This window comes from Cervus canadensis, chromosome 14 (genome assembly GCF_019320065.1).
Source record: "Cervus canadensis isolate Bull #8, Minnesota chromosome 14, ASM1932006v1, whole genome shotgun sequence".
Lineage (NCBI taxonomy): Eukaryota > Metazoa > Chordata > Mammalia > Artiodactyla > Cervidae > Cervus > Cervus canadensis.
Window position 1 is genome coordinate 55120868 of NC_057399.1, and position 12274 is coordinate 55133141.

Sequence of the window (12274 nt, forward strand, 5' to 3'; positions counted from 1 at the left end):
GGGCCTTGTATGCAGTATGTATGTAATAAGTATTCACTGAAAAAAAATATATGAATGGTGGATGGATGGCATGATGAATGGATAGAGTAGAAAACCATTGAATATTTCAAATTTCACGATTTTGTCAAAGATTTTATCAGTTTCAATTGCTACATTGTACTTTGTAACAATTTATGTTGTACTTCTCCATCCATGAGTGAGAAAAATAAAAGCATAATGTCTTCTAATCACTACCTGTGAGAAACTAAGGACATATTTCACTGTTTCTTTCATACTCTGTTTCATGTTAATAAGAGGTGTTAAAACATCATGAAAAGTACCAACCTTGAAAGCTGCATTCTGTTTTTCTCATATCACCTGCAAAAAATAAAAAAGACAGGGGAAAAAAAAGTAAATTTAAGTGAAAGCCAATTAAGGCAACAGCAGTAAAAAGAGCATTAAAAAAAAAAAATTTGTAGTATTTTTCCCTTGACAAAGGAGACACATTTAACTATGAAGAGAGAAACTCTCTGATGAAATTTTTTCTCCCCTTAAACTATTTTTTAAAATATTTTGTGCTTTTTGCGTTTTGTTAGTTTGCTTTTTAAAATTTCTTAGGGGCATAGCAATCATGAATGACAATGAGGAAAGATACAGGGAGGATGCTTACTAAGAATGATTAGATATAAGGGAAAATTACACAGACAGGATTTAATCAACCTGTGGAATTTTGCATCATGAGAAGACTGTTTGATAAATTCAAACGAGAGTATTTTAAGAGGCTATTACAACTTATTCTCAGGTTCTGTGTTTCTACTCTTGAATGCTGATTAGAACACAGGCTCCTGCTACTTCTCTCTCCTCACTCCCCAGGTAATCTGTTCTCCCTTATGGACCAAGTGATCATTGTATTGTTTATAATAACTGTTCTACATTCCTTATGGAAATTGTAATTGTGACGCTGAATATTCAAACTGCAAGCCACTTTTCTCAGGGAAATTGTAATTATGATAATGCAATATTTACCCAACCAATGTTTTCTAGTCATTGTTCTCTTTGAGGAATGAGGAGGTGAGGGAAAAACACTGAAATAAAACATCCTGTTGGGCTCTCAGATATGTATTTTGGGAAAGCATAATAATAATAGCATTTGTTATATGGTAGACATGATGCAATCAGGTTGCATGCATATGACATAGGGGATATTATGTACAGTTATATGTGAATTACACACATTTCTCATTTACCCTACCTACCAACCCCATGAGGTAACTGATATTTTTATTAAAATTTTCTAGGGTCCAGAACTATTGAGGAATTTACCTAACATCACAGAGCTAGTAAATCAAGAACATCCCAAAGTTAACACAAAAATTATACTATTTCAAAAAACAAACAAAATTCATGGCCAATCACTGAATCTGATTATGTGAGCTCCTAGGAACATGGGAAGTGGATCTCTACTAACTCATCTTATTTCTCTGACTTATTTCTACTTTGCCAGATCTCTACAACCAGTGCCCCAAACACAGAGGGGAGGCGTATCATTTCCTTCTTAGGAATTCAGCAGTAGTTGTTTAGAACTTTTTCAAAATTAACAAGAAGTGACTGAGGACCTACCATGCACAGTACTTTGTAGATATGCTTTTATATCCCATAACTCTTGAGGCAAATATTTTCACTTCGATTTTATTAATAAGGAAAACGAATTACACCAGAAGTGATTAATTTGCCCAAATTTTCCAAGTTGGTCTCTGTTCTTTTAACTTGGAAAATCAACTAGTCCACCAAAAAGTAAGGAAGATGAAACAGAACCACAGAAATTAAGGGCAAACAAAACAGGAAATTAAAAAAGAAAGAATAATAAGTACATAAATTAGTGAGATTTTAGTAGACCACATTCTAGCCACTGGCTTACCACCATCTTATGCAGCTTAAACAATTCTGGGATCTAGTCTTGGTCCTTCTGTTAGCTTCTGATTCCTGTTTCTGACCCTTGCCCAAGAAGTTCCATTCTCCTTTTACATTTCTTTTTTAGGCCTTAGAATAACCTTCCCTTTGCTCTCTTGGTGGAGGCTATCTATTTGATTCAGGTCACACAATATATATTTCTGTTTCCCCACAGCCGCATAAAGGCTGATGAGCTGCCCATCTTGGCAGTAGCAGGGATCCGTGCTGAGCTTCAATTTCAGGACTAACCATAGGGAGACCAACCAGCCACGTGATTATGAAAGCTGATTATGACATTGGACTCCTGCCACTTTAAGAACAGTGATTCATTTTGACCTGACCTAAAACCAGTTCTAAATAAGGGTTTGCTTATCTGCCAGCAGAGCCTTTTTCATCACCGTTGTCCAAGGGCCTATAGAGTACCTGATTCATTAGCACATGACATGGCATAATATTACCTCTGACCAATGGAAATGCAGTGGAAGTCAGCGGTGTATATGTAATCATGGGATCCACTCATCCTGATACATACTACATGAGTTAGAAACTGCTGGCCTGACAGTCATATGGAATAGCCTTTTGGAGGGGCAGCTGTAGCACCAGCTTGGAAATCACATCCCGTGATGATGGGTGCCATGGAAATGATGTGGGAAACACACTAAACCCATGACTATTCTTCAGTACTTCATCTGCAATAGACAGGGCTTTCCAGTTGATGCAGTGGTAAAGAATCTGTCTGCCAATGTGGGAGATGCAGAAGACCAATCCCTGCATTGGGGAGATGCCCTGGAATGGGGAGTGGCAACCACTCCAAGTATTTTTCTCTAGCAGGCTACAGTCACGGGTTCCAAAAAAGCTGGACATGACTGAGCACGCATGCATACACGCACTCCAATAGACAGATTACATGGGTCTAGGAGACAAGGGGAGGAAGTAGAAGTAGTCAAAACCGACATCACTCCCAGTGGCTTAAATGGGGAATCTGTGCTTTCTAACCCACAAATTTAGACTCTCTGCATCTAGAGATCCTGGTTTTCAGAGGGAGTATGCTTCATGAGGGGCTTTCCTCGTAGCTCAGTCAGTAAAGGGTCTGCCTGCAATGCAGGAGATCCGGGTTTGTTTCCCGGGTTGGGAAGATCCCCTGGGGAAGGAAATGACAACCCATTCCAGTATTCTTTCCCGGAGTATGCCATAGACAGAGAAGCCTGGCGGGCTACAGTCTAGGGGGTTGCAAGAGTCGGGCATGACTAAGTGACTAAGCACACACACATGCTTCATGAGCGGACACAGCAGGAGTCTCACTGAACTTTAGCATATACCTTATATCCAATTACTTTGGGTTCCTGTCCCAGGAGACCAGCACAGAGAGAGGAGTCATCACAACAGTCATCCCCTATTAGGGATAAGTGATCGTCATCAGGAGGAAGGCTACTGTCAGATAGGGAAGAATTTGTAGTATTCAGGTGATTCACTGGGAATTTCTTGGTATTTCCTTGCTTTTGATAATAAATGGACAAATGCAGCAGCCATGGCCTAAGAAGGGACTGGAGGAGGTGTTCAGACCCCTCAGTAATGGCCTGTTCCACCCCTATGGTAAGCCATATGGATCAATAGGAGTGCTGGTTAAGGATATTCTAGAACAGTTAGTAGAAGAGAAAAGAATAAAGGGAGAGTAGTTATCAGCTGTGTCCTTGAAACTAGCTGTACTGGCAGGGGCTGGAGTTCCAACCTTCCTCTTAGAGGCTTTGCCAGGAAAGGAGACTTACCAGAACGCTGAAGGAGCTGTTCCAAGATGCAATAAATGTAATACATGAAGCATGAAGAGCCAAGAGTCACAGGTATGGACGTGGTGGATCCTGCAGGACTGAACCCAGATCTCCCTCAGGACAAGGCACTCACCCCCCAGCTGCCAGAGTACTGGTTCCTGGGGGCTCACAGTGACTCTTTCTCTGGGGAGTTTCCTCATCCCCCCAAAGGGCAGTGCTTGACCCAAGGTCATTCACCTTCCCACAGGCAGCTGACTTCCAATGACTGATCTTACACAGACACAAGGGCTTCCCTGGTGGCTCAATGGTAAAGAATCTCCTGTGATGCAGGAGACCCAGGTTTGATTTCTGGGCCAGGAAGATCCCCTGGAGAAAGGAATGGCAACTCACATCAGTACTGTTGCCTGGATAATTCCATGGACAGAGGAGCCTGGTGGGCTACTGTCCATAGGGTCGCAAAGTGACCAGCTAAGTGCTTTGACTGAGTGACTAATGCTTCCACTTTCTTTCACTCACATGGGTAGAAAGACCAGGCCCCTCTTTTGCCTTCTGGGACACCTATAATTAAACACAAATGTACTCTTCAACAAACTTCCTGAATCAAAACCTCCATCTCATTTCTCTGGAAAACTGACCTAAAGCAAGAATACAAACTGAATACATGGAACTGAAATTGAACACAGATATGACTGGATCTAAAGTCCATATGGCCTGGTGTGCTGCGATTCATGGGGTTGCAAAGAGTTGGACACGACTGAGCGACTGAACTGAACTGAACTGAAAGTCCATATCCTATTCATTTGATCTTCCCATCTTCCATAGAGAACAGGTTAATCTAATTTTCAACAAATTTTTGTCTAGGCAGTAAACACAATTGATAATGACACGTTTAAACCTGTAAATTAGAAAGCATGCTTCAGTGTTACCAATGACTACAATTATACTGCTGTAGGAATGTTAATCTATTTATGTCTCTTAAATTCCAGACTGAGATAAATCAGGAGATACAGAAATCTCTATCTATATGTCTACATTTATGAATTTATAACATTATATTAAATATGTATGCACATATATGTATAAATCTGTGTATATATAGGGATTCCCTGGTGGCTCAGACGGTACATCTGCCCGCAATGCAGGAGACCCAGGTTCGATCCCTGGGTTGGGAAAATCCCCTGGAGAAGGAAATGGCAAGCCATTCCAGTCATCTTGCCTAGAAAACCTACAAAATATAGTTTAAGACTAATCTCAAAGATAATTTGAGAAAAATTCCTAATTATGCTAGTCTATTTTTGAAGAACAGTATTCTTTTAGTCATGTCATTTTCTAGGAAAAAAAAATCCAAAACTGCCCTGTTTTGGAAAACTTAAAAGATTAGTTACAGAACAAAGGCTTAAATTTTGTACCATAACTGTAAGGATTTTATCAGGCATGAAATGTAGTCTGAACAATTTATGGTCCAGTAAAGTATTACTTCAGGCAGGCTTTACAATCAGAACACAGAATTCTGTTACCTAATTCTGTGTAATTTTGAGAGACTGCAGTTAGGATTTTATAACCAGCGAACAGTGCAACTCAGCGGTCATCATCTTTCTGTAATCTCTTGTACTTGCCTGGTGGCTAAGACGGTAAAGTGTTTGCCTACAATGTGGGAGACCTGGGTTCAATTCCTGGGTCGGGCCGATCTCCTGGAGAAGGAAATGATAACCCACTCCAGTATTCTTACCTGGAAAATCCCATGGATTGAGAACCCTGGTAGGCTACAGGCCACAGGGTCGCTAAGAGTCGGACACAACTGAGCGACTTCACTTTCACTAAGCTGTTCCTAAAGAAATTCCAGATCACTAATTCCTTTATTTCATTTGCCTACTCTTAACTCTGGGTGACATTATTGTACTCTTCTATTTAAACATACGTGGTATTCTTGGTTTACTCGTGATTCCATGGCAATACTGCACTAAGGGCTTAGCATGATAAATAAACACAAGACAAAATCCGATAAACTGAGACAAGAAAGAAACTTGCCACAGTGAGGCAGAAAATAGTTGTTATACGTTGAGGAAGAGCCTACCAGGCCCCGTGCCGGCGCTCTAACCAGCACACAGTAAACACTTGATAAATATCTTGGTGTGAGCAACTGAATACGTATGTGGGAAGATAAAATGAAAGGGAGAGAACAGATGGGACAAAGATCACAAGTGACTGAGTGATGAAATAAAGGTAACACAATGCATTTGGTGAGAATCATTTTCTAATGGTAAAGAACCCGCCTGCCAATGCGAAGACTAAGAGACCCAGGTTCAATCCCTGGGTTGGGAAGATCCCCTGGAGGAGGGAATGGCAACCCATTCCAGTATTCTTGCCTGGAGAATCCCATAGACAGAGGAGGCTGGAAAGCTATGGTCCATAGGGTTGCAAAGAGTTGGACACAACCTAAGTGACTTAGCAAATGAGATTATAGGTATTTATAAACTAGTCCTTCATATCACTCTTTTGAAATAAGAAAGCCAGATAGTAAAAATATGAGACTCTCTATTCAGTCTCCACTCCTCTCTACCCCCAAATGCTACATAATATAGAATGGTTTAGAGTTCAGAAGTCTCCAACTTTTTTGGCCACAGGGGACAATTTCATGGAAGACAATTTTTCCATGGACCAGAGAGGTGGGGATGGTTGTGGAATGATTCAAGTGCATTGCATTTATTGTGAATTTTATTTCTGTTATTACTACACCTCAGATCACCAGGCATGGGATCTGAGAGGTGGAGAACCCATAGTTTAGATAAGAGTATAGAGCTGCACTATGAGACTTCTGAACTAGCTACAGTATAAGTTCTCTCCCACAAATGCCATGGCAAATTTTATTATTACATCTGTTCCACATAGAGTAAGGTAGGGAATGAGCTTGAATTGCTTTTCAGTAGTCATATCAATATGGAGTACTGCTTTTTGTTTTGAAAAATCCACAAACAAATGGGACACAATAGAGGAGAAAGGCTAAGTTAGTAAAGAAAATCAAAATAACATTAATATAAGAAATCACTGAAAGAATTCAACGTGAGCACAGGAATATGTGAGCTGTTTTGGAACATCAGAGAAAACATCATAAAATTTTACCTAGAGATATTTGAAGTAACTAGGGAAGAATACTAAAAACTGTTTAGAGACGGTTTGTGATATAAGACAGAAGTTGGTGAATTACAGACTGCCAAATCTGGCCACAAATTCTATGCTCTTTATTTAGAGACATTAAAAACATATTGTTTTTGTCTGCTTTACTGCTACAGTAGCAGATGCGAGGAGTTGTGACAGAGATCGTATACCCCACAAAGCCAAATACATTTACTACGTGACCACTTACAGGAAATGTTTGCTGGCACCTGCCTCAAGAGTCACTCATTCATTTATTCATTCATTTAGCAAACACATTTCAAGAAAATACACTGTTTCTAAAATGGATCAGACACTGACAATACACAGGTAAGACACAGTTTTAGCCCTGATACCAATTTCCCTGCCACCAGACATAAATTATGTGACCGTTAACAAAGCATATTTTGGAGAGGAGCAAATCACAAAGTGTATTATTGAACCCAGTGCCTTCAAAGGTTCCTTTCAACTGTGAAATTCTTTAAAAGGGGATTTGTCATGGAGGAAAAGGTCTTGAACAGCAGGTAAATGAAAACAGATGAAGAAATAGGGGGCTTGGGGTTCCTTTAGTTATGCGGAAGAGTCAAGGTAAATGATCAGAGAATAAAGACCAGTGAAGTTATATCAGTATATGGGGTAGAGTGAGCACAGAGGACATATGTCAGGATAGACCAAACCACTGTATGTGAAAGATATTATTTGTCAGGCTTGACAATCTTTCAGCTTGTTTCAGACAACAGGAAGCTAGGAAGTCTTTTTGTAAAGGGGTAGTATAAACAAAGTGAAATTCTGGGAAGATCAATTTGACACAGATATGTAGGATGCTTTGGAGGTGAAATATAGAACAGGTGCAGTTCAGGCTTAAAATAAGCACAAAATACTAAAAACTAGATGGGAAGAAAGAGGCAGGGATTCATGTGTGTTTCACATGAACGGAGCATGTTGGGTCCACAGCAACTCAGGCTCATTAGGAAAAAAAAGTGCAGGAGCTGGGTGTGACTAGGGTTCTGCACCTGGACATGTATTATTTCTTTCCCAGAGCCAGAAAAGTCCTCTGTCCATGGCCCAGAGGAACATGGTAAACTCTGCTGGGCCTTGAGTCAATATCCAAGAAAGTCCAGCATGATGAGTGGAAAGTAATGCTGTTCAGAACAGGATCCCTGACAGTGACGAGGACTGTGCAGAATGTGTTTGGACTTTCAGAGAGGAAGCCATCATCTCTTCCAGGGCCCTAGTTAATGAACAACTGAGAAGTGGATTGCATCAAGTCTGAAAACAAAACGCAGACCAACCAAAAAACTGCCCCCTAAAACCCAAAAAACAAAAACTCCAAGCCAAAAAAAGAGAAGCTAGAAAGTTGACTACAGAGTTTTAATTAACATGATAGAAATAGGGAAAAGATGTGTCTCTGGATATTTGTGTGCCAAGGGCAGCAAGAATAATTCCAGGCCCCACTGGTTGGTGAGTTTGAGGTTGTTGATATGATATGTAATGTGGAGCTGGGCGTGGCTCTGCATATAGGTAGCAAATCTCAGGAAATATAGGCACTTCTCAGGGAATAATTATAACTGGGTTCATCCAGTTTGGACTTGACAGTACATGCATATACACTGAATATACAAGACCATACTTAAGGTCTAAATGGGTATCATCAAGAAGGAGAAAAAAAAGGCAATGATCTTTTCAAAGAAGGTCAGCTACTTTAAGGTCCTCATTAGTCTTAGACTATAACCTTGACTTTAAAAGAAAATCTTTACCTTCCGCCTAGAGTCCACTCAATTGTGTCTGATGAAAGTGTTTAGCTTAGAGAAAGTTGGCCATGTACTGACAACTGAGGAAATCATCTGGATGGCCATTTATATTGCATTTCTAACCTAAACATCCTATTGTGCTGAGAAGAAGCCCACAATTACCAGTTTGGAGAAGACTATTGACCAAATCATTAGAATGTTGCCTTGTGGATCAACAGACACAGACCATCATTCAAATTTTGTATCTTTGTTTACATATCCAAAAATGTCTACATACTTTTAATGCACATAGTGATCAATGTATTGAGTGAGTGAAAGTGAAGTCGCTCAGTCGTGTCCGACTCTTTGCGACCCCATGGACTAACGTAGCCCACCAGGCTCCTCTGTCCATTGAATACTGGAGTGGATTGCCATTTCCTTCTCCAGGGGATCCTCCCGACTGAGGGATCGAACCTGGATCTCCCACATGGCAGGCAGATGCTTTAACCTCTGAGCCACCAGGGAAGTCACAGTAAAACTGGCAGAATCTTTGGGGTCAAACACACCTAGGTTGGATCCCAGCATCACTACATATTTACAGGGAAATACTGGGCAAGTTCCACAACTTCTCTGAACCTCAGCTTCCTTATCTATAAAATGGAAATAATTAAAAGATGCTTGTCCCTAGGAAGAAAAGCTATGACACACCAAGACAGCACATTAAAAAGCAGAGACATCACTTTGCCAACAAAGGCTCGTATAGTCAAAGCTATGTTATTTTTTGTCCCAGTAGTCACATAAGGATGTGAGAGTTGGACCTTAAAGGAGGCTGAGAACTGAAGAACTGATGCTCTCAAACTGTGGTGTTGGAGAAGACTCTTGAGAGTCCTTGTACAGCAAGGAGATCAAATCAGTCAATCCTTAAGGAAATTAGTCCTGAATATTCACTGGAAGGACTGATGCTGAAGCTGAAACTCCAATATTTTGGCCACCTAATGCAAAGAGCCGACTCATTGGAAAAGCCCCTGATGCTAGGAAAGATTGAAGGCAGGAGGAGAAGGGGACAATAGAGGATGAGATGGTTGGATGGCATCACCAATTCAATGGACATGAGTTTGAGCAAACTCTGGGAGATGGTGAAAGACAAGGAAGCCTGGTGTGCTGCAGCCCATGGGGTCACAAAGGGTCAGACAGGACTGAGTGATTTACGTACCTCAAGATTTGTTTTGAGAACTAGTGAGATGCTACACAGATAGTGGGCTTCCTTGGTGGCTCAGTCGGTAAAGAATCCACCTGCAATGCGAGAGACCTCGGTTTGATCCCTGGGTTGGGAAGATCCCCTGGAGAAGAGGATGGCAACCCGCTCCAGGATTCTTGCCTGGAGAAGCCTCTAGGACAGAGGAGCCTGGTGGGCTGCAGTTCATGGAGTAGCAAGAGTTGGACACGACTGAGCGACTAAGCAGAGCACATACAGATAGTGCCCAGCATTTATTAGACATAAAATAAGTATTAGCTCCTTTTCTTCTTTAATAATATTATTGAAGTATTAAACTATCAGTTAATTGTATTTATCATCTGTGTTATTCAAAATATAAAAATATTATTACAACATCTCAAATGTCTAGAATCCAGATATTCTCACATGAAATTATTCACATGCAAAGATTCACATGAAAAACTCTTTATATGTGTCTCTGTAAAACAATCACATCAATAAGTTATATATTAAATGAGTTTAGCTAACTACCTAGAACACAGTGTAGACCATTAATAGGTGTTCATTTATATTAAGGACAGAAACAGTATTCAAAGAGAGAGTTAGTTGAAAGCCAAGTAAACACATTTAATATTTCCTTTGCTGTTCATCAGCAGTATTCAGAGCAAAGCCCTGAATCTCACAGGGCTCATTCATGTGTGATCTCTGGCTCCTCAATGGCTGAAAACCTCATATAGGAATATTATAATTAAGTTTTGCAAGCCACCCTGCACATTTCAATGGAAAGCACTAAAGCGTACTGGCTAATAACACTTGCTCTGCTTTGAGACAGCCTCCTCATGATCTTCCACTTGCTGTGTGATCTTTGACAAGTTACTTAATTCCTATGCTTGTATTCTTGATCTGTAAAATGGCAGTGGTAATAAAAGGGCATCTATCTCACTGGACTCTAGTAAAGATTAAATGAGAAATAGCAATTAATGTGTCTGATACTTCAGAATCACCAAATAAATACAATCATGGTTTCTTTCATACGTTTTTCCCCAAATAAGATTTGTGGAGATTTATATCATACGTAACAAATAGAAGAAAGACAAAAAAAAAAAAAAAAGGAATTCTAGGTAAAAGGTCATAGTTGTAGAGGTAGGCTTTTCTACTCTTCCTCAAGCCTAATCTAGAACCAAGTCTCCTGGTTAAAAATCTTAATTTGCACCTGTCTGGTGGCTTAGACGGTAGAGAATCTGCCTGCAGTGTGGGAGCCTAAAGTTCAGTCTCTGGGATGGGAAGATCCCCTGGAGGAGGAAATGGCTACCAACTCCAGTATTCTTGCCTAGAGAATTCCACGGACAGAGGAGCCTGGTGGGCTGCAGTCCATGGAGTCGCAGAGTCAGACATGACTGAGTGACTAACACTTTCACACACACCTGCCCTGTAAGATGAAGACTATTCACTCCAGTGTGCACTTCAGGCCGTTGGTGGGTGGTCTCTGTCCATCTTACAGGAAGTACTCAGCCTTTAAGCTGAAGTACTATAGGCCTTCAGTCTTTTCTTTGCATAAGAGCAGAGATTTCTGGGCTTCCTCTTATCTATCTGTATGGCCCCTTTTCTAACTGGAATGCTTTTTTCTTCCCTTCCTTAATCTCCCCAAAATGACCGTAGAGTGTGGGAAAGGCTTATTAGGAAAGGAAGTATGTGGACTCCTTGAAGAAGGCTTTCAGAAAAGGACAAGATATTCAAAACAGTAGAAACTGGTGGGAAGGCCTGTGGCTTCCAGACAGTGGGAAGACAAGCTCCTCAGGGGTCCTCACTTGGAAGGAGGCAGTCCCTACTGAGAGTCTCCCAGTGAGTGAAGCCATTAACATAGACAGGGATTTGGAGTTGAGGGAATAAAACGGGGTTGTCAGCTCTAAGCCCCAGCCATTAAATTAATGTTGAATCTTGATTTATGCTAATGACACTTAGCAATGTAATTCTCTGTAAGAGCATCTGTACAATGGCTCAGATATTCCCAGAGGTGTTTAGAGAGAGGGAGTAAGTCAACCAGATAATATTGTGTGAAATTAATTAAACAGGGACTTTAATATAAGGATGCTCTGAATTGGAAAATACATCTGTTTTGTATAAACATTTTCTTTCACCTCACCTGTGGTGTTTAGGTTTACCTAGAATTCTCAAGGGGGAAGAATTTGGGGTAGAAAATTCTATGATCTTATGCTAATGCAGAAAATTGTATAAGTCTTGAGAGCAGGACTGCATCTATGAAATCCTTCTCATATATTTCATATTCACTAAAACATAATACAATATGACATGTGGAAATTTACAAATATTAAATTAGTAGTAATGGACATGAGTTTGAGTAAGCTCTGAGAGTTGGTGATGGACAGGGAAGCCTCGCGTGCTTAAGTGCATGGGGTCACAAAGAGTCAGACACGACTGAGCTGAACTGAGAGTACTGAATTACTGATTTCTACTGCAAA

At 40.5% G+C, this 12274-nt stretch overlaps 1 long non-coding RNA gene across 1 annotated transcript in view; it reads right to left on the reverse strand.

The window, feature by feature from the left end:
- Positions 1 to 323: 323 nt before the first annotated feature.
- LOC122453257 overlaps positions 324 to 12274 on the reverse strand; it is a 308320-nt gene continuing 296369 nt past the window's right edge. Inside the window, exon 3 of the long non-coding RNA XR_006272988.1 lies at positions 324 to 357. This is a non-coding gene — a long non-coding RNA (uncharacterized LOC122453257). The remainder of the gene's footprint in view (positions 358 to 12274) is intronic.